The sequence below is a fragment of the Paroedura picta genome, chromosome 1 (genome assembly GCF_049243985.1).
Source record: "Paroedura picta isolate Pp20150507F chromosome 1, Ppicta_v3.0, whole genome shotgun sequence".
NCBI lineage: Eukaryota > Metazoa > Chordata > Lepidosauria > Squamata > Gekkonidae > Paroedura > Paroedura picta.
Window position 1 is genome coordinate 85,595,982 of NC_135369.1, and position 21,404 is coordinate 85,617,385.

The window sequence follows — 21,404 nt, forward strand, 5'->3', positions numbered from 1 at the left end:
AATGGTCCAATGGTACAGTGATTATATGTTCTGAGCACTCAGAAATTCTGGATGCTTGCAGTCATTAGAACAGATGAGTGAATGCAAAGTTAATACAGCAAAGTTTAAGAATTTTTACATTTTTTTTTTACAAAAAGCAGTTCCTGTCAGAGGTGATGCTGCTCTTGCATTTCTCTGAGTGTGTGAATCACTTTTTTTTCTTTATGTATGGTGAAAATACTATAAAACATGAATCTTAGCAGTAGTGCTCATGCTGACAAATTCCTTCTTACCTGGCAGGCATTTGATTTGATGCCTCGTGATGCAGAGATCTTGCCATGGTTTGTACATTTTGAAATTTGTTCTAGTAGCAGGACCTGCTCTAGGAGAGCTCTCTGCACCAGAGCACCTTGTGGTGGAATTGTGCAGGGCCTTGGAAATGGAGGTGGTGGCACCAGCATTCAACCCCACATTCAGCCTTGCCACAAAGGAGCTACATTTGTTCTGGACTCTGTGGGATAATACAGTTTGACAGCGGGGAGAGTTTTGTGAAGTTACTTTACTCACCTGCTTTTCATATATTTACTTTTGAACCTCTCTGTGTGTTGTTGCTCATGTAAAAAAATGAAAACGTGATGGACACATAGATGCAGTTGCAATGAAGAAGATCATTCTGGCCAAAGGCCGTTCTCATTACAAACCGATTTCAAGCCCCTTGCAGAGTCTCTCTCCAGAGATCGCGGTGGGTTCAGAGACGTCACCCCGAGCCAACTGCCTAGGCCGGGATCCCCCCCCCCCCCCCGGTAATCTCTCCAGGAGGGAGGAGGCCTCAAGAGGCAGGACTTGGGCAAGCCGCCTGGGAAGGAGACAGGGCAGCGGCAGCACCTCTCTTCGGACTCTATAAGGCAACGGAGACAATTGCACCGAAAAGCCGAAGGTAGGAACCGCCACGGGTAAGGCGGGGCGCTCCTTTCTGAAAGGCACCTCCCAGGTCCAATGGAGCATTAGGATGCCCACAAAGGAGGCTGCCAGAAACCAATGAGGAGCTAGAGAGGCGTTTCTGAGCCGAGGGAGGCGGGTGGCGATGCTCCGAGGGAGCGAATCTCGCACTTCCCTCCCCCCCCCCCCCGCCTGCTCTTCGGGCGGCTGAGCCAGATCGTTCCTGAGCGGGCAACTGCGCCGAGGGGAGCGAGCGAGCGAGCAGGCGGGCAGACAAGTCCCTCGCCGTCCGTCTCCCCACCCCCATTTCGGGAAGGGGGCGCGCGCACTTGCACCAGCCCCCTTGGAGAGGCGTCTGGAGCGGAGGTGGCGCCCGGGGCGATGGGGGGCAGCCGGGCTTCGCGGACGGGGCGTGGAGGAGGTGAGGGCTGGTGCGGCGGTCGGCCGGGGCATGTGGACCGTGGGGCTGGGCGGCTGGACGCGAGAAAGGACGGCGACGGAGACAGCGAGCCCCGCCGGACTTGGAGGGAGCGGGACGTCTCCGGACCGAGCCCTCGGCAAGCAACTCTTTGTGGGCGCCCTTGGGAGGGAGCGCGCGCGCGTGTGTGTGTGTGTGTGTGTGTGTGTGTGTGTGTGTGTATTGGGGGGGGGGCTGGCCCTGGGCGGACGGAGCCCCGCTTGACAGAACGAAGCGCTGGCGGAAGCCTTCACTTGCCGGCCAGGGTCAAGTTGGAAAGTTGGAGGCGATTATTTTAGTTCAGAATAGGGGCATACAGTTGGGGGGGGGGGGGGAGCCCGGGGAGTTGTTGCCTTGCTCGCCTGGGGAATGTCCAGAGAGGTTCCCTCCATGGGTACAAACGGCCAAGGGTGTGTGTGTTTGTGTGTGTGTTAGGAACTCGCCTTCCTTTCTCCCTCTGGGTAGACTTGCATAGCTTTATGCTTGCTTTACTGGTCCGAGGTATCACTTAACCTCACCACAACACCTGCAGGTTAAATTATTTGGAGAGGAATTTCAGCTGGTATAGCTGAGTTGCGTGTTAGACTGGCTTATCAAGTTTTCTTTTAAACTCCGAAAAAGAATGGTGGAGTCCTGATATGCGTATTTTCTGGGTTTAAAAAAATGAAATAAGTCTGATTTAGGAATGTCGGAAATGAGAGAATCCTTCTCCTTCCCTGAATGTGAACATAGACTGAAGTGCATCATTTGGAAATGAGAGAATGGGTTTACTGTCTACTTTAAATAAACGATTTTTCAGAAAGAAAACTATTTTTGTTGAGTATGTAAAGGTGGTTCCCTTTTTTCCTCTTCCACCACCCTTTCCTCCTCTCACAATTTAATGAATGCCCACCCATTAATTTTAAAACTTTTTCTTCCTTGGAGTCTTGGTGTTCTTCGTTGAAATGGAATGCACAAGTGATATCATGGGTTTGAGAGAATTCTCTTATTGTATCCTTATAAATTTTTGTACAGTTTGCATTAGAAAGAATTTCTACTCTTGTTACATAGCTAGCTCCAGCCTAGTTTTTACAAAAGACTGGTTTGAAATTGGTAATTATCAGATGAATCTTCTATCTATTAACATATAAATGAATTTAAAAGCTGCATCATTAATACTTGATGGAGGATCATTTTGAATATTGGCAGTGTTTGACTTTATTGGTCCAGGGTTCGTTCAGCAAAAGATTTATTTGTATTCATTGGAAAGCCTTATTTAAATTGTCCTTGCCTAATACTTGGGTGCAATCTTCATTTCTAAATGTTAACACTAGATGGCTTTCTTGTATCATTCAGAAAACAGTGCATTTCTGAGCTGTCTTCTGACTTTATCAGAGTAGTGTGTGCATTTTCTTCTTGTAAAATGTTACTTTAAAATCTTTTTCATAGTCAGTTGCTCTAAACCAAATTGAAGGTGTTCCTTTCCTGTCCATTTGTGTTAATATTTTGTATACCAAAGCACTCTATTTTTATGCATATTTGGCAGTCCTGTAGTTTTGTGGTAATTGAATGATCAGAAAAAAACTTTAACCTATTATTTTTGACAAAGAGGGTTGTCTGGTAACAGGGTTGTCTGGTAACTGGATATATGTACTGATCAATCCAAATTAATACAAACATTCTGTTTTTGAACTGGAATAACTGTTTTGCTTTAATAAAAGAGATATTTTATTTTCTTTGTTGTCGTAACTGCCTGGTGTGTGTGTGTGTGTGTGTGTGTGTATATATATACATATATATATATATATATATATATATATATATATATATATATATATGTTTGTTGGTACTGATAAAGGTGCTAGGGAGATATACCTTGTATAGGGTGACTGATGCAAGTGATATTGGCTTGGCACACAGTTATCTCAATTTTTATATAAGCACCATCTGAGTTGTTGCTGGGCCTTAGTTTGTGTTGGATTGATTTATTTCTGCTTACTTTACATTTAGGAGGCTAAAAATATGTTTTCCCTTAAGAGTGCTGCTGAAATAACAGGATTAAATGTAAGGGTGCTGCATTTTGATTTGAAAAGGACTGTGGATTCAACCTGTCTCAGTGGCAGTGCAAGTCAGATACTCTAGAACAGGGGTAGTCAAACTGCGGCCCTCCAGATGTCCATGGACTACAATTCCCATGAGCCCCTGTCAGCATTTGCTCATGGGAATTGTAGTCCATGGACATCTGGAGGGCCGCAGTTTGACTACCCCTGTTCTAGAATGTGGAGGCCTTCTCTGCACTGTGTTCTGAACTGTAGCTGTTAGAAGAAAATATGAGATGTGATAATTAAAGCACATGTCAAATATTGCCTATGAAGATTGATGAAATCATTGTGCAACATTATGAATAGTTAGCCTAAAAACACTTGGCTTATAATATATGTAATGTTCATGTAAATAAACAAAACCTGGCAAGTTTCCACCTTCATGAATTTGAGAGTTCTCTCAGTAATTGTACTTTGAGGCTGATGGAAGAGCACGAAGGCTGATGAAATGCATTTATTATTAATACCCTACCATTCTCCCCACTGAAGACCCAAAGCAGCTTACATCATTCTCTTCTCCATTTTATCCTAACCTTGTGAGATGTGTTAGGCTGAGGGAGTGTGGCTGGCCCAAGGTCATCCAGCAAGCTTCTACGTCATGAGTTGGGATTCAAACCTGGGTTTTCCAGATACTAGTATGACAATCTTAACTATCTTAACATCACATTGGCATTGATGATATTTTTGATCACATTTTACGGATGGTCTAAGCCAGCGGTCCGCAACCTTTTTTGAGTTGCAGACCACTGCCAAGGGGTTGGGGGGGAGGGGTTACCTGGGCCCCCACGCATGCGCAGCAGCCCCTGCGCAAACACGCATGTGCGGATCTGCGCCATGCGCGTTTGCGCCATTGGTGTGCCAGCGGCCAAGCTTCCCTCTCCCCACCCTCCCGCAGCAAGAAGCTTGCTGGGCCGCAAGCTAATTGGCTGCTTCGCTTGTGGCTTGGTGAGCTTCTCGCTGCAGGGGGTGGCGGGAGGAGGGGGGGGTTGGGGACCACTGTTCTAAGCTATGGTTATTTTGAAGTCAGAAACTTCCATCACCCATTGCTTCTAATGCCCTGATTCGAAAATGTCTCTTTGGAAGCAATTTTTGTTTATTTTAATGATATGGTTAAGTATGGTTAATATGGTTATTAAACTGAATTACTTTCAATAACAGAATCATAACCTGGTTGGAGTAAATATTTGGTTTTGGTTTGTTTATTGAGCCTACCTTGAATTGTTTCTTTTCTAGCAATAGTAGGGAAAGATTGTGCAGTCTCACATTTTTCACACATGAAAACAGCATTGCCCTTAAATTATACAAAAAAAGAGAGAGATGTAGATGGTCGCTGCTGCTGCTTGGTTCTTCCTCATATTAGCCAATTCTAGTCTTAAATGCTTGAAATGTCAACAATTTAAAATGAAATCATTTAGTGGATTGTGCTCCCTCTGTTTGATTTGGTCTCCATTTAAAATGTACTTAGGGCTAGGGACAGATAATATACATAACAAGAATTTACTGTGCTACCTGTCTATTCAGTAGACATTACCACAGTTAAGTGTCCTGGATGGAAATGCTACTTTTTATCACCGTATATTGCAAAATTATTTTGGTACATTCTTACTCATAATGTTTAATTATGCTAGTTTGTGAAGTTAACCTGAGTTTGTGGCTTGTGGTAGGCAAGGGATTTAGATTAATACATTGATAGATGATTGTAGAAAATATTCAAAATGTTTGATAACATTTATGTGCCAATATTTTATTTTAAAGGCTTCATAGCCTACTTTTTGGGTTTTACCGCCCCCAACCTGTAACAGAACTACTTATTAGTTGTAAATAGAGAACATGGTTCCATATGAAATTTGTACAAGTTGCATCCGTGCATGCATAATTTACAAAACTACTGGAAACTTATACTTCCCAAGTTGCCTTGTATTAACATCTGTTTAGAATGTTCTATACAGAATGTTCTCAGATTCACAGAATAAGTGAAAGCAAATGGTTGTTTAATTGAAGGCTGAAATGTCTGATGAACTTCAGTGGACAAGAACTCTCTCAGCTTTGTTATGAACATTTGGATGGGATACTAAAGACTGCAAAGACTGGATAGTTATCTACCTGTTTAGAGAAGTCATTAGTTTTGGGCATGTGTGTACTATGAAATGTAAATCCTAAAAGTGCCTGTTTTCCTGCAGACCAGCATGGCTGTAAGACTAAAAAGAAGAACTAAGATATATTTGGCCTTTAAATTATCTTGACTGGGGAGCTCTAAACAAATGGGGCACAGAGACTGAGGCCTTCCCTTGAAGCTGCCACCCAGCATTTTATCTGTATGTTTGCTGCCTTTTTTAATGAAGATTCCCCAGTCACCATGGCTAGTAGCTACTGATGGATCTCCCTTCCACTAATCTGTCTAACCCCTTTAAAAAGCCAGTCTGACCTGAAAGAACCAGGTTTAAATGACTACTCTGATATGAAGTCTCATTAAGTAACAGTGACTTGTCATTTTCTCTTAGTCTATTTCACAGGGTTGTTATTGTGAAGATAAAGTGGAAGAGAGGAGCATAGGTTTGTAAGATGATTTAGGTCCCCACTGAACAGGATACAAATAATTAGGGTGGAGAGTTTGCTGACCATGCGTACTCTCCCCAAACCACTCCCCCCAACCACTGGCAATGGAAAGTACCACCATGGCCCATTATGCATGGGGGGGATAGGCCACATTTGGGGTGGAATGGCATCGACTAAAATCATTGATAACGCACGGTGCCGGCTGCAACTGGCCGCAGATTTGGTGCATGCTGCCAAAAAAGCCGTGCTAGCGAAAAGCGGAAGAAAGGGGAGCTTCCGGGTGACCAGGGCGCAACCAGAAGCGGTGCTGGGGTCACTGTGTGCATAATCGGTTACTCTGGGTTTTTGCCACCATTGCATCCCGTTCTGTGCATAAGCAGTTTGCTTCGCGTCTTCCCCCTCCACGTTTCCCATGTGACCTGAAATTGCTGTTTCGGCGACCGTGCATAATAGGTCCATGAGAGGAAAACAACTGGAGAGATGCTTTTGTAGGATTCAACAGTCTTCTTCTGCTCCTGTGCTTTAAATTACTCCATTATAGGAATTCAGGACAATCAATTAAGAGCTTCCTGTGAAGCCCTGTTCTCGATACCCTTGCCATCAGAAGTGAAGTGGGTGGCAACAAGAGACACAGTTTTTCAGTGATGACAACTTACTACAGAATGCTTTTAATTAAGAGGTGGAGCTTTTAATAGCATTTTACATTGTGTTTTAATCCTGAATACTGTGGTTCATTTAAAGCTGCTTAATGATCTTTTTCTTTTATGCTGGATGGATTTTTAATACTGGTTTTTAATTAAATTCCAATTTTGTAAGCTGTCTTGGACAAGTTCCTCTGGAGATGAAACATTCCTCCCAATAAATAAATAACCCACATTCTAACTTAAAGGTCATACTATCATGGTGATTAATCCATGAAAAGAACAAGTGTACATATCCACCTAGTATTATGCAGCAAGATCATTTGGATTAAAAACAGCAACTGATAGCTCTTCAGCACTGAGACAATAGCTTGGATGCATCTTCAGCACTCTTTGAAAGACTTGTGAAATTGGTGGTTCCCATGTGTTTTGGTATTGAGTAGTTTGGAGCAAAAATAACAGCAGAGTTTTATTTACACAATTGTTCCTGCAATTATCCCATCACTAGGGTGCTGTTGTTGCATCAGTGTCACAGGGGGGCAATTTAGTGGCTGACCAATGTAAGAAACATAAGATTGCAAGGGATGTCTTATGATCAAGCAGAGGTATTTCTGAGTACCTTTAAAATATCCTTTAAAATGTAAGAATAAATAGGTGAGTTTTTGTCTTATGTTGGCCAAGAATTTGCTCCCATTTCTACGTCATCACTTTCCTTTTCAGCTTCTTACTCAAATGCTGATTTTAGCATTCATTTGTTGGCCCTGTAATTGATTCCGCATTTTGATTTGGATAACTTATAAGATAGAAATAAGTTCAATGTAAGTGCTACTGAAATATTTCTGTGCCATCACATCACAGCAGGGATTAATTGAACAAACATTATACTGAATCAGATCCTTAGTCCATTGAGGTCAGTATTGTCTACTTAGACTGGAAGTGGCTGTCCAGGCTATCAGACAAAGGGCTTCCATTTGATTTCCCACCTGTTTTTTTAACTGGAGATGCCAGGGATTAAACCTGGGACCTTCTGCATAGAAGCACAGGCTTTTCTAAACAGCTCCTCCCTCAACTGTACATTGCATGCAATAAAAATCTTGACTTTGCTAACGTAATGGCCAGGTAATATTGCTGCAAGTTTATTCTTACTGCTTTATTAGTGAAGTCAATGAAAACTCTATTTTAGTAGCTGTTATCCTTAGTGCAATCCGGGGTGCAATCCCAAACTTTAAAAACAGGAATCATTGTGAAATGCTGGCTGAGTGAGTCCTCAGTGAGGAAAGAATCCTAGTGCAAAATCTGGTAGTTTAACCAGAACTAGCTAACGGGACCATGCAATACTATTCTGAGTTATCTCCAACAGCTGTTGGATGAGTTTCCAGGTACATTTTAAGGCATTGGCACTCACCTTTGAAGCCTCTATCACCTGGAAACAACATATTTGAAGTACTGCTTCTCTTCACATGTTCCCATGTATCAAATCTTGGTTTGCATCAAGATGTGTTGTCTAACCTTTCTCCATTGACTAAGGCAGTTGTGTTAAACATATTGGCTGGAGGTTGGAACCAGCCCATCCTGGGCACTTATCCAGCCTTGTGAGCAACTGATATTAGGGAGGGAAGTCAGGAGGCTCTGGAGGGTGGGAGGAAGAGGTTGCACATAGTGGTTAGAGCTGCTAAAATAGAGAGGAAATGGCTAGGGGGCAGGACTGAGAAACTGAGGTAAAACAATGTTTGAGGAATGGCAGTGAAGGTGGGGAAAGAGAAGGTATGATATTTTTTTCTTTCCTGCCTCCAACATCTGCAGCTCAGTGAGGATCGGTGAAGCCACTATGTGCTGAGGGCGAGAGACCCAAGCAACCAATGCTCCCACCATCACACCAATCTGCTTTGTGTATTTTGCAAGCAGCAAACATGAGGGAGTTGATGGGAGTTGGTGGGCAGAGTAGCAGTTTGCTAGTGAAGGGACAAGACCAGAGGGATATAGAGGAGGAGAAGGGCCACTGAGTGGATGTGGCTAGTGGGTGGGCTATCTTATGAATGCTATTTTGAGGCGAAAGACATCCCAGCCTTGTTACTGAGTAGAGGAACAAAAGGAAAAGAAGAGCACCGCAGTTGCTGCTGCACATCCAAATTATGGTATCAGGAGGCAGAGTGAGTGTCGGGGTAGGTGGGGAATGGTGACATCCCTTCTCTCCACCTGTTCTCAGCCTGTGAAAAAGGATCTTGGGAGGACATAAAACAAAAAGCTCCACCTGGAGGTTTCAGAAGCAGCCTTTGCAACTGGCCTTCCCCTCAGCCCTGTTGCTTCTGTGGGAAATACAGGAGGGATGAGAACCGGGGTGGGGTAATCTGGAAGAGCCAGGTTCAGATCTTTCTCTTCCTGAGCCAGGGCCCTGTTGTTTGATTCACCTGGAGCCAGTTGCTCAGACTGGCTCATCTCACAGGGTCGTTATTGGTGGGGATGGGATGATGGAGGGGGAATCTGGTATGCCTCCTTGAGATCCTCAGAGGGAGAACAGAGGAAGAGAGGAAACAAACAGTGCTCAAAAACCACCTTATTTACTGGCAAGTAAGATGACTCATCTCCTAAAGAATACTATATAGACAAAAAGTAAATTTGTATGGAAATGTTAGATATTTCCTTTTTAATAGTATCCCTTTTGCGGGGGGGGGGGTAGATTTGTACATGATTAAATACATTTATTGGGCCTTTTGTGCATTCCCCAGTAAATCAGTTTCTTTCACTGCTAGGAATCAAATGCTTTTGTTTGTATTTTGAATAAAAATAATATTGCTTATTGGGTAAGGTGACCAGATTGTCCCACTTTTGGAGGGACATCTGGGGATACCTGGCAAATTGTACTTATGTTGAAATTAAAATATATAACAATACTATTTTTGCATTCTATGTATTCTATGAAACTTTTTGTTGCTAATCAAGACCCCCCCCCCCCGTCAATGGTGTCCCGCTGTACCAATGTTAGAATTTGGTCACCTTGTTATTGGGTTTGTCTGTGTCCTTTATAAAATTTATATCTTTGGTACCTGCCATATTTTATGGCATACATGGCCTGGCCCAACTTACTGGCCCTTGTAACAAACAAATTCGACACCTCTTGTAAGTTCTCCTCTGGCCCAGGTTGGAGGTTTTTCAGTGGTTGCCCCATGCCTCTGGATCAGCTCCTAGAAAACCTCAGGGAAATCCTGCTTTCCTGGCTTTCCACTAAGAATGCAAAACAGAACTATTCTGAGCAGCTTTGGGGGCAGTCTGGGCAAAAGGGGAATACCCTGTTGATTGGGATGTAAGTTGTTTTTAATTAGTTTTTCATATGTTGTTTCTATTAAATTATTCAGTGTGGTCAGTGTGGTCTCAGATCTTAGTAGACCATGCTAATGGAGGACTGATAACAGACCTTATGAAGTAGTTTTGTATTGTTACTGCATTGTGAACTGTCTTTGATCTGGGGATGCCTGGAGAAAAGATGGGCATATAAATAAAAGCATAGACAGAGGTCTTGATCTAGCTAAAACTGAACCAGTAGAACAAATTTATCATGACTAACTTGCCTAATTGCTTTAATTTAAGCTTAAAACAACTGATGTTGTTCTTAGATTTTCTTCTGTCAACTAAGATGTAGTACAATTGCTTTGGTTACTGATGAAATTAGCATTATTTTAAAAGCAAGATCCAACTGCATAAATTTTTAGCACAGTACTGAATTTATAACACATACACTCAAATAATTTCAAAATTTTAATTGGATAGCAACAGGTTCTTAAATGAGACCCTTTGCAAGAATCCTTTATATAGTGAAATCTTTGGGACTGCACTTTTTTTGTATCATTAGTGCAAAAATTATTTCAAGGTTTTATTGTTGATATACCTTAGAATAAATTAGTACCAGTTTATGAAATTTTGTCAAAGCTGAATCAAGGGCGCTGGCAGTGCAATCGTAATTCTACGCCCATCTATTTCAGTCTATACAGAAGATTATAATTCTCTTTAGGGTTATTAAGTTCAATGGTTATGGGTTATTGGTAATTCTAATAGAGAGAATTTGGCAGGTGAAATGAAATAGATATTTATTTTCTGCTCTTTTTCCAAGGAGCTCCAAGTGGTATGGTTGTCAGTTACTCCCTCCCCCCACATACAGAATGGACTATAAAAATAATGCTTACTTTTGTAGCAACTTCAGGAAGGGTCTTCTTGATCCTGGCAAAAGTGAAATTCCCTTCTCAGGGAGATTTGTCTATCATAAGAAGAGCACCACGAGATCAGACCAGTATCCATGGGGTCCAGCATCCTGTCTCACTCAGTGACCAAACAGTTCTTTGGAGGTCCATAGAGATCCCCCTGATGTTGCTTCTGGCACTGGGATTCAGAAGCTGACTGCCTCTGAATGTGAAGATTTCCTTTAAAGGTAAAGGTAAAGGTATCCCCTGTGCAAGCATCGAGTCATGTCTGACTCTTGGGGTGACGCCCTCTAGCGTTTTCATGGCAGACTCAATACGGGGTGGTTTGCCAGTGCCTTCCCCAGTCATTACCGTTTACCCCCCAGCAGCAAGCTGGGTACTCATTTTACCGACCTCGGAAGGATGGAAGGCTGAGTCAACCTGGAGCCGGCTGCTGGGATTGAACTCCCAGCCTCATGGGCAAAGCTTTCAGACAGCTGCCTTACCACTCTGCGCCACAAGAGGCTCATTGAAGATTTCCTTTAGAGAGGGAGAAAAATATATCTTTCTCAATTCTCTCCACCCTGTATAAAATTTTATAAACTTCTATCATATCCCTCCAGGTCATCTCTTTTGTAAACTGAAAAGCCAAGCCCCTAATCGTCTTGGTTGCCCTCTTCTGTACTTTTCCCCAGCTCTGCAAAACTGTTTTTGAAATACAATGACCAGAACTGCACAGTATTTCCAAATGAGGCTGCACCATAGATATATACAGAAGTATTATAATAGTGCTCATTTTATTTTCAATCCCTTCCGTAATAATCTCCAACACAGAGTTTGCCTTTTTCATCTTTGTAGCCAACTTGGTTGACACTTTCAATAAGCTGCCTACTCTGACCCCAAGAACTTTTCCTCTCTCAGTCTCAGCAAGGTCAGACCCCATTAGTTTGCACTTGAAGTTGGGATTTTTTGTTCCTTACATTAATCTACTTTTAGTTCCATTTGCCATATGGTTACCCACTCATGCAATTTGTGGAGCTTTTCACAGTTATCCTTGGTTTTCACCATCCTGAATAATTGTGTGTCATCTGCAAACTTGGCCACTAAAGTACTCATTATCCAGATCATTTAAGCACAAATTAAATCATAAAAGGTAAAGGTAAAGGTATCCCCTGTGCAAGCACCGAGTCATGTCTGACCCATGGGGTGATGCCCTCTAGGGTTTTCGTGGCAGATTCAATACGGGGTGGTTTGCCAGTGCCTTCCCCAGTCATAACCGTTTACCCCCCAGCAAGCTGGGTACTCATTTTAGGCTGATGGAAGGCTGAGTCAACCTTGAGCTGGCTGCTGGCATTGAGCTCCCAGCCTCATGGACAGAGCTTCAGACTGCATGTCTGCTGCCTTACCACCCTGCACCACAAGAGGCACTTAATTAAATCATACCAGCCCCCAATAACAATCCTTGTGGGACCCCACTTCTTGTTTCCATTATTCTTGCTTTTTCCTTCCTGTCATTTAACCAGTTTTTAATCCATCCTCTTATTCCATGACTGCTAAATTGACTCAGAAATCCTTCATGAGGCACCTTGTCAAAAGCCAAATATCAAAAATATCTGCCAGGTCACCACTATCTACATGTTTGTTCCCTTTCTAAGAGAATGTCAAAATATTGGTAAGGCGTGATTTCCTTTTGCAGGAGCCAAGCGGATTTTCTATTGGCAGATTTTCTTCCTGTGTGTGACTAATAGTTCTGTCTTTGATTAGTTTTTACTAATTTGCTTAAGACAGGCATTAGGCTAACTGACCTGTACATTCCTGGATCCCCCCTGGGTCCTTTGTTAAAAAATTGGTATAACATTTGCTCCCAGTCTTTCTCAACTTTTTACTTTTGAGAAACCCCTCAAATATTCTTCAAGCTTCAAGGAACACTAGAAGTGGTGTGATCAGGCAGAACATGGTTGGGAAGCATAGCTGTGTACATACCGACCCAGGGCCCCTCCCCATCTCACCCCCTTCAGGCCCATCACTAGCCAATGGGGGGGCAGATAGAAATGACCATATATGACCATATCACCCAATAAATGTTTAACAAATCTTGAGAATATATTAAAAGATTAATTAACTCCCACCCATTTGAGAAACCCTTCCAGGGCCATCAAGAACCCCCAAGGTTTCTCAAAATCTTGGTTAAGAAAGCATGTTTGCTCCTCTCCTTTTGAAACAGCTGCTGACTTTAGTGATCGGTTATGTATATAGGTCAGTAGGACAACAATCTCACATTTGATTTTCCTAAGAACTTTGGGTGTATGTTATCAGGATCTGGAGACTTACTGGTTTTTAATTTTCCCAGGAGGTTTAGAAAGTTACCACCTTAATTTGACCCAGTTCTTCAGATTCTTAAGCTGCCTTCTCCCCATCTTCTTTAAGCAATCATTTTATTCCTTGGTGATCCAAAGGCCAATGGCTTTCTGCTCCACAATTATTAAATAAATATTTTTATCTTTATTCGCCCTCTGGAGCAGAGGACATCTGCAGCATGGATTTTGCCACCAGCTTCTCAGAGCAGAAGGAGCTAAAAATAGAAGCCCTCTTTCCAGTTTTGGTCCTGTACCATGGGTAGTCCTTCGTTCAAGTTGTTCTCCTGCCTCTTGCCAGGGAGACAGCGGAGCCTGAGCTCTGCTGTGTCTTATCAGTTCTTTAGCAGTCATTCCCTATTAGGTTTCTTAACAATCTTTTACTGTTCTCCTCTCCATTTCCCCTTCCTTGTTGTTTCTTGGGATTGAGGCTCCGACATCAGGGTGGTGAGGAAGAAATAAATGGCATACCAGTGATTTCTCCCTTATTTATTTATTTATTTATTTATTTATTTATTTATTTATTTATTTATTTATTTATTTATTTATTTGGATTTATATACCGCCCTCCCTGAAGGCTCAGGGCAGTTTACATTAAAACTAGTCAATGATACATGAAACAGTCTTTGTTAAAACATACAGTAATTAATAACAGTGGTTGTAACCATATAGCAGAATAATGTAACAGTATAACAATATAATAAAATAATATAACGATGGAACAGTGCAATACCACAACAGGTCCAGAGCGCTCTGGTGGAGTTCTGGGAGGAAGGGGGGAGAGGGGGGGGGAGCGGGGGCCCTTCATTCTCTGTTGGTTGTGCCTGGTCTCAACCAAATGCCTGGCGGAGGAGCTCCTTTTTGCAGGCCCTGCGGAACTGTTTAAGCTCCGTCAGGGTCCTGATCTCCTCCGGGAGCTCGTTCCACCAGGTGGGGGCCAGGACAGAGAATGCTCTAGCCCTGGTCGAGACCAGGCGGACATCTTTAGGGCCAGGGACCATTAGCCGGTTGGTGGCGGTGGAGCGCAGAGCTCTTTTAGGGGCATAGGCAGGGAGGCGGTCCCTCAGGTACACTGGGCCCTGACCGCGAATGGCCTTGAAGGTAATTACCAGGACCTTTAGTCTGATCCGGAATTCAACTGGCCACCACTGCAGTTGGTGGAGAATGGGCCGGATGTGGGACCTCCACGGTGTTGCTGTGAGGATTCTGGCCGCTGCATTTTGGACCAGCTGTAGTTTCTGGGTCAAGGCTAAGGGCAGGCCTGCGTAGAGCGAGTTACAGAAGTCCAATCTAGAGGTGACCGATGGATCACTGTGGCTAGGTGTTCCGGGGCCAGGTAGGGCGCTAGTAGTTTGGCTTGGCGGAGATGGTAAAATGCCAGCCACGCTACCTTTTGATCTGGGCTTCCATTGTCAGGGAAGTATCCAGAATCACGCCTAGGTTCCTGGCGGAGTCAGCCATAGAGAGCTGTACTCCATCCAGTACTCCATCCAGGGCTTCCTCACATGGGCCCTTCCTACCCAACCACAGGACCTCCGTCTTTGAAGGATATTCCTTGATATTCAGGAGGACGCTTTGGCGCACCAGGTGAAAGAAGACAGCTTCCTCTCAGAAGAGGATCTAGGAACTGTTCGCACAGACCCAGAGGCAACAGACCCGGGGGGTGAAGCACTACATAGGGCTGTGCCAACCGAGACAAAGAAAGTCCCAAAATCATTAGAAGCGGCTGAGGTGACAGGCTCATTAATTGCGGCCACCTGTAACCTCAGCCATCAGGGGGCTTTACCATCACAGCCTTGCAGCCTTTTTACGGGCTTGGAGCAGGGGTCCTCATCCCAACGCAACTGGTTGAGCAGATCCAAAGCCTGCCCACCCAGGTGGCAATAAGAGGGGAGATGGGCTCTGCGACGCAGGTGGATTCCATTCCCTAAGCAGACCCTCCTTTCAACCCTAAAGTGATGAGGATTTTCAGACAAGCCATTAGGAGGAGACTGCCTCATTCTACCAAGAGGCGGGAATTATCCCAAAGCGGCTTACTCTCCAAATTCCTCCATTTCATATAGTGACAGACACGATGCACAGGAGGACATTCCACACTCCCACAATTGGCCAACTAAAGCAGCCCATAAGCAGGGAACCCCTTCCTCACTTCATGAGGATTCCTTAAATGGTGAAATAAATCCCAAGGAGGAAGGAGAATTCCTCTATGACAGGGAGGTCATATGAGTAATTCAGGTACCTGACCGGTCAGTTAGATTCTTCAAAAAGGAGGACTACTGGTATCTTCTGGTCAAGTCCATAATGGTGGTGAACCTCAAACAGTTGGATGAGCCTGATCCTCAGGCTGCAGTGACTAAGAAGTGTAGAGCTGCCCTAGGAACAGAGGAATTTTTTCCATTTATGGAGGCCAACCCAAAATTATTCCTTCTTCCCTTGTTTTTTTTTAATGAGGGTTTAATGGCATTAACAAGCAATTTCCATCATTGATCAAGTGTCTTTATATTCTTTCTCTTTTTTTAATTTGCCAGTTTGCACCAGGTTTTATTAGATTTACAGATAAGAAAGACAAGAAAGGAAAAAAGTTTTTCTACAGATCAGAAAAAGTTGGGATTGCCTTGCTGTACCACTAATACAAATATTACAGTCTACCTAAATATTGTGTGAAATAGTTCCAGTGTTCTTGGAATTCATCTGTTGTAGATTGTACTGGTGAGTTTTGCCATTTTTGCCAGATCTCCAAGCTTTTGAATCCAGTATGTTACTTTTGGGATATCTTCTTGTTTCCATAGTCTAGGTGCCACCATCCTTGCTGCCATTGCTGCATGAAAGAAAAACTCTCCTGCTTTTCGAGGGAGGGTCTCTGGCAGTACACTCAGTAACATAGAATCAGGACATAACAGAAACTTAATATTCAACATATCTTCTAAAATAGTGTTAACTCTTACCCATTTTTTACATAATCATCGCATATGATAAAATGAACCCACCTTATCTTTGCATTTCCAACATTTAACATCATATCCTTGAGGCATATGACCCAGCAATTTGGGGGTTACATACCATCTGTATGTTTCCCCTTAAAGTTGACATTTTGTATGTTTGACTGTTGTACTCCACATTAGCTCCCATTCCTTAAATGAGATAGTTTGATCCAATAAAATCAGAGACCAGTAGCCCCTTTAAGACGAAAAAATATTTATTCAAGGCGTGAGCTTTTGAGTGCAAGCACTCTTCGTCAGACTAAGAACTGACCATCATAAGAGTAGGAATATATAAGCAAAAGATTAACTTTTCGACTGGGCAAGGTGTCCTTTGTTTTCCACCATCCTGCAGCTAGTGATGGGACATCACTTCTTTCTGCCACAGATATCAGACCTTTTTCATGAGGGTCCATTCTACCACCCAGATCCCTCTTGGCTCCATTTTACTACTTGGAAATTGAGAGGGAGGCCTTGAAGAAGGAAGGTTGTTCAACTGAGGTAATGAATACCATTCTGCTGTCGTGCAGAAAATTAAGTATTCGATTATACAATGTGACATGGGAAGCCTTTGTCAGATGGGTGCAGCACAAGAAAGTCGACTTCATGAAGCTTTCTGTATCAGATATACTGAATTTTCTGCAGAAGGGGTTGGTACAAGGGCTCAGGCCTGCCACCTTGTGAAGGAAAGTAGCAGCACTATCCACTGTGCATTCTCACCTTGGGATGGCATTCTCACCATTCCGATCCACAAGACAAAATTCTTAAAAGGTACGGCTTCGCAAGTATCACCACAGGTCCACAGATTTCTGACCTGGAGGTTAAACCTGGTTTTGAAGGCCCTCATGAGACATCCTTTTGAACCAGTCGCAACCATCCCTTTAAAATGGTTACACATGAAAACATTGTTCCTTGTGGCAGTTACATTGGCTTAGCGCATTTCCAAACTTGGAGCTCTTCCGTCAAAATCAGACCTCTGTGTGTTCCATAAAGACAAGGTTGTCCTCCACACTGACCCAATGTTTCAACTCAAGGTGTCTTCAGTTTTTATGTTTCTCAGGAGATCAACCTTCCATTGTTCTGCCTTAACCCCTAGCATCAGAAAGAGTGGGAAAAGCACAGACTAGACATGAGGAGGTCTCTCAAGGTATTTCTCATTCGTACAGACAGTATTAGATGCTCTGATAGTTTGTTTATTTCAGATTTAGGGTGTAAGATGTCCAGCCATTAGTAGATGTCTCTGTTCTTGTATCATGGAGGAGTACAGGATGCAGGGCCAGACTCCCCTTACAAATATCACTGCCCATTTGGTCAGTAGTACAGTGACCAGCACTGCCCTGGCCAACCAAGTTTCAGTCCTGGAAGTTTGCAAGGTGGCCACTTGGTCATTGGTGGCAACATTTACCAGACACTATAGAATAAATGCATAAAGTTTGGCTGACGCTGCATTCAGTTGACAAGTGTTGCAGCATATTGTGGAACAGGATACCAACATCCAACCAGGGATGGATTAGGGCTCTGGAATCTTCTGTCATACCCAGCTCCATAACTAGCGACAACTTTTTATTGGGGTGTTTTTTTAAAGTTCTTACATGTACAAGTGTCTAGAGGAGATTTTATAGCTCACATTTCCTCTTTCTGTACTGGTTCTGTCCACTGCTGTTGTCATGGTTTGACTTATGCATTATTTCTACCCATACTATTTCTTTTGGGGAGTTCATTCCTCTAATTTTAAAAAAAATTTACTTGGTTTACTGTATCCCATAGATTGTCTCTTTTTATTGATGTCTTTATTAATGGTTTTTTTGTGTGTGGTGGATATTTTCTTATTGACCTTCCTTCCGTTTTGTTTTTAGTTGTTAATGTGTATGTGTTTTTCAAATTGTCTCCTTGAGGGCTCTAACTGAGTGGTCAGATTGGATTAAAATGTTTTAAATAATGTTTTATGAGGCATTTTTAAGGAGGTCTCTGGATATTTCCTGCCATAATTGCTGTTTGAATGTGGGATGCATGCAGGATAGATGAATTTCAATATAGAGTTGTATGAAGGATTATAGCCTTAATTAATGAGCTTTAAGAATATTTCATTCATATAATGAAAGTTGAGTTTACAGATATTCTGTATACTGAGGTTTAAAGATTTTTTAAGTAGGATATTTCACATATTTTGAGTAGCTGTATAGGCATTCCTTCTCTTGTTAACCACTTTGCTATTAAGAAACCTGTCAAAATTAGGAGGTGGATTAATTGTACCAGTATTTGTGTGTGGTTTAGGGTTTGATTAGTTCTGTCTTTTATTAGATTAACTGATTATTGTCACTGACCTCAAAGCTTTGATGATAAAACAATTTTAAGTTGATGTCAGGAAAACATAGAACTCTTCCCAAATTGACTAGATTGCCAAAAAAGAAAATAGCCGCAGATTTAATTGCTTTCTAGAAGCGAAATAAGGTAATGGCCACATTCAGAAAGACCAAAGCGATTAAAGAAAAAGATAAGGACAAAGAAGTAGAGCTAGAAACAGAAGACTCTGAAGAAGAAACTTTGGACATGACACAGATGGCCCATCTTTTAGAAAAGTAAAGCAAAGAGTTAAAAGCATTTGGAGAATGGCTGCATAAGTAGGAGGTCAAGGAAATTTTGAAGGAAATGCAAGTTTGTAAGAAAGAGTTCTCAGATAGGATTGACAGGCTGAAAGCTGTGGTAGAGGATAATACCAAACAGCTGGGAGAACAGAATAAAATTGAATGGGCTGTACCTGCAGGATTGGAAAATTACAGCAGAAGAGAAGGTTGAGGTCCTGGAATCTGAATTTAGGGTAAAAAATGTGAGGATAACAGGGGCCTCTGCAAAATTATGGAAAACAAGATTTGCAGCAAGAATTTACTACATCCCATGAAAAATATCTCCTTTGATAATGTTTACAGAGTCTATTCCAAAACAGCAGCATGCAGGAATCAACCAAGAGACATATTGGTTAACTTTGACAGTAAACTTGTTAAGAGAGCTCTTCTGGGAAAAAAATCATTCCGATCCATTGCAGCTCAACAGCCAAGAAGTTCAGGTATTTCAAGATCTATCTGTTGATATTCTATGGAAGAGAGCACAATTCGATTTTCTACATCAGATTCTAATTGGTCAAAAGTTAAGATATTTCTTGAAGATCCTGTTTGGTTTGGAGGTAATCTTGCCAGCAGGAAGGAAAATCATTAAAACTCCAATAAGCTCAAGAACTGGCAGACTCCCTGTCTTAAGGATCTGCTTTGGCTCAACTGCAACAAGATGTTCCACCAAGACTACAATGAGATCAACAAGGAGCAGCAGACCAGGACATAAGACCCCACCAGGAAGGGGCAGCAGGAACTTCTCAGAACCATGGTGACATTAAAAATTCTCTCCATAAACGTTAATGGATTGAATGCGACTGGTAAACGCTCTAAAAGTTTTAATCAACTCAGATAGTTTAGAGGAAACATGTTAACAGAAAACATTAAAAAATGTTAAGTGCTTAAAAAAAATAAGAAAAGAATTTGTGGCTGGGTGGTCAGAATTACTTGCTTGTGAACATTTATGTGCCAAATAATGCAAAAGAAAAATTCTATGAAGATTCCCCCCCCCCCCCCCCCAGCATTCGGAGGTAGCTGATAATAGATTTGTCATTCTGGGAGATTTCAATGCAATTTTGAATTCATCTTTGGACAAATCTTGTAAAAAAGCCAGATCATGCCTCCCTAAATCTGCGCTAATGAACTTTCAACACTTTTCTTTGATTGACATTTGGAGAGAATGCCATCCAAAGTATACATTTTATTTGCACTCTCATGGCTCTTATTCGAAGATTGACCAATGTTGGTCCTCTAAAGTAGGAGTAGTCAACCTGTGGTTCTCCAGATGTTAATGGACTACAATTCCCACGAGCCCCTGCCAGCAAATGCTGGCAGGGGCACATGGGAATTGTAGTCCATTAACATCTGGAGAACCACAGGTTGACTGACTACCCCTGCTCTAAAGACTTAGTTCTGATGGTTATCAATACAGAAATTCTACCTAACACCTTTGCTGACCACAATCCTTTGTTGGTGGAACTGTCCTTCTGTAGAGTAGGTATGATTAGATGGAGAATGAATGATTATATTCTTCAAAACTGTGAAGCTGGCCTTTGAGAATTCTTGCAAATTAACACAACATCAGATATTCCATTACCCACAGTGTGGATTTTGCCTGAAATCAGCAGTTGCAGACAGCATTTCTTTTTCTAGATGCTGAGAAAGCATTTGACAATGTTCAGTGAAACTTAATGTGCATGACTAGATTCTCTGGGCTGTGGAGAGACTTTTTTGAGCTTGATATATACTCTGCCCAAGAAGCTAGAATTTTGATAAAAGGCACGTTGACTAAAGACATTATTCAAAAGAATGGTACTAGAAAAGGCTGCCCTCTGTCACCATTGCTGTTCAATTTGGTACTGGAAATGCTAGTGGTTTAGATATAAGCAGAGGATACTGGTCTAAAAGTTGAAGGATAAGAATTCAAATTAAAAAGCTATGCTGATGACATTGTTTGTGTTCTGGCCAACCCATTGACATATACTTCAGTGCTGTTCAATTTGCTGAAGGAATTTGGTCTGTACTCAGGTGACAAGTTCAGTAGAGCTAAGACCAAAATTATCCTGATTGGGACATCAGACCCAGATGCACAATGAATTAAAAATAGCTCTGAGTGTGAAGTTAATCCAAAGATGGTAAACTATCTTAGAGTATATTTAGGAGACGGCCCTTTAGATCTTTTGGTGAATAATTATGGAAAGTTGTGGAATCAGGTGCAACAAGATTTGACAAGGTTGGCCAGGTTAAAACTTTCTTGGTCTGTGTGTATTGCTGCAGTCAAAATGAACATTCTACCCAAGTTAAATTTTTTATTTCAAGTACTAACTATCAATTAAAGACAAGACGTTATATAAATGGCAAACAAAATTAAATAGGTTTATTTGGGATTATAAGAGACAAGAGACAAAGGATTGCCTTCAAAATTTAACAAAATGAAAAGAAAAGAGGTGGTGAAGCTGTACCCAACTTAAAGCTTTATTTACATGCTGCCATGCTTGTTGCGCTGGCAGATTGGATAATGGAACCAGTGGCTAGAGACTTAATCATGGAGAAGGCAGGCCTGGGGGAAGGATTTCACAATATTCTTTGGCCCTTGCTGAAGCAGAAGGGGAAGAAAAAAACGAATCTCTATCTATGGCCA

General features: G+C 42.2%; 1 protein-coding gene across 4 annotated transcripts in view; it reads left to right on the top strand.

Annotated features, from left to right (window-relative positions):
* The first annotated feature begins 1,098 nt into the window (after positions 1 to 1,098).
* The window catches only part of SIPA1L2 (signal induced proliferation associated 1 like 2), a 112,306-nt gene continuing 92,000 nt past the window's right edge, over positions 1,099 to 21,404 (top strand). For 3 of the 4 annotated variants that reach the window (XM_077346260.1, XM_077346268.1, XM_077346277.1), the window contains exon 1: positions 1,100 to 1,339. The gene's annotated coding sequence lies outside the window, so the exon portion shown is untranslated. Of the gene's footprint in view, positions 1,340 to 21,404 lie in introns of all 4 variants that reach the window. The other variant, XM_077346284.1, reaches the window with a different exon arrangement.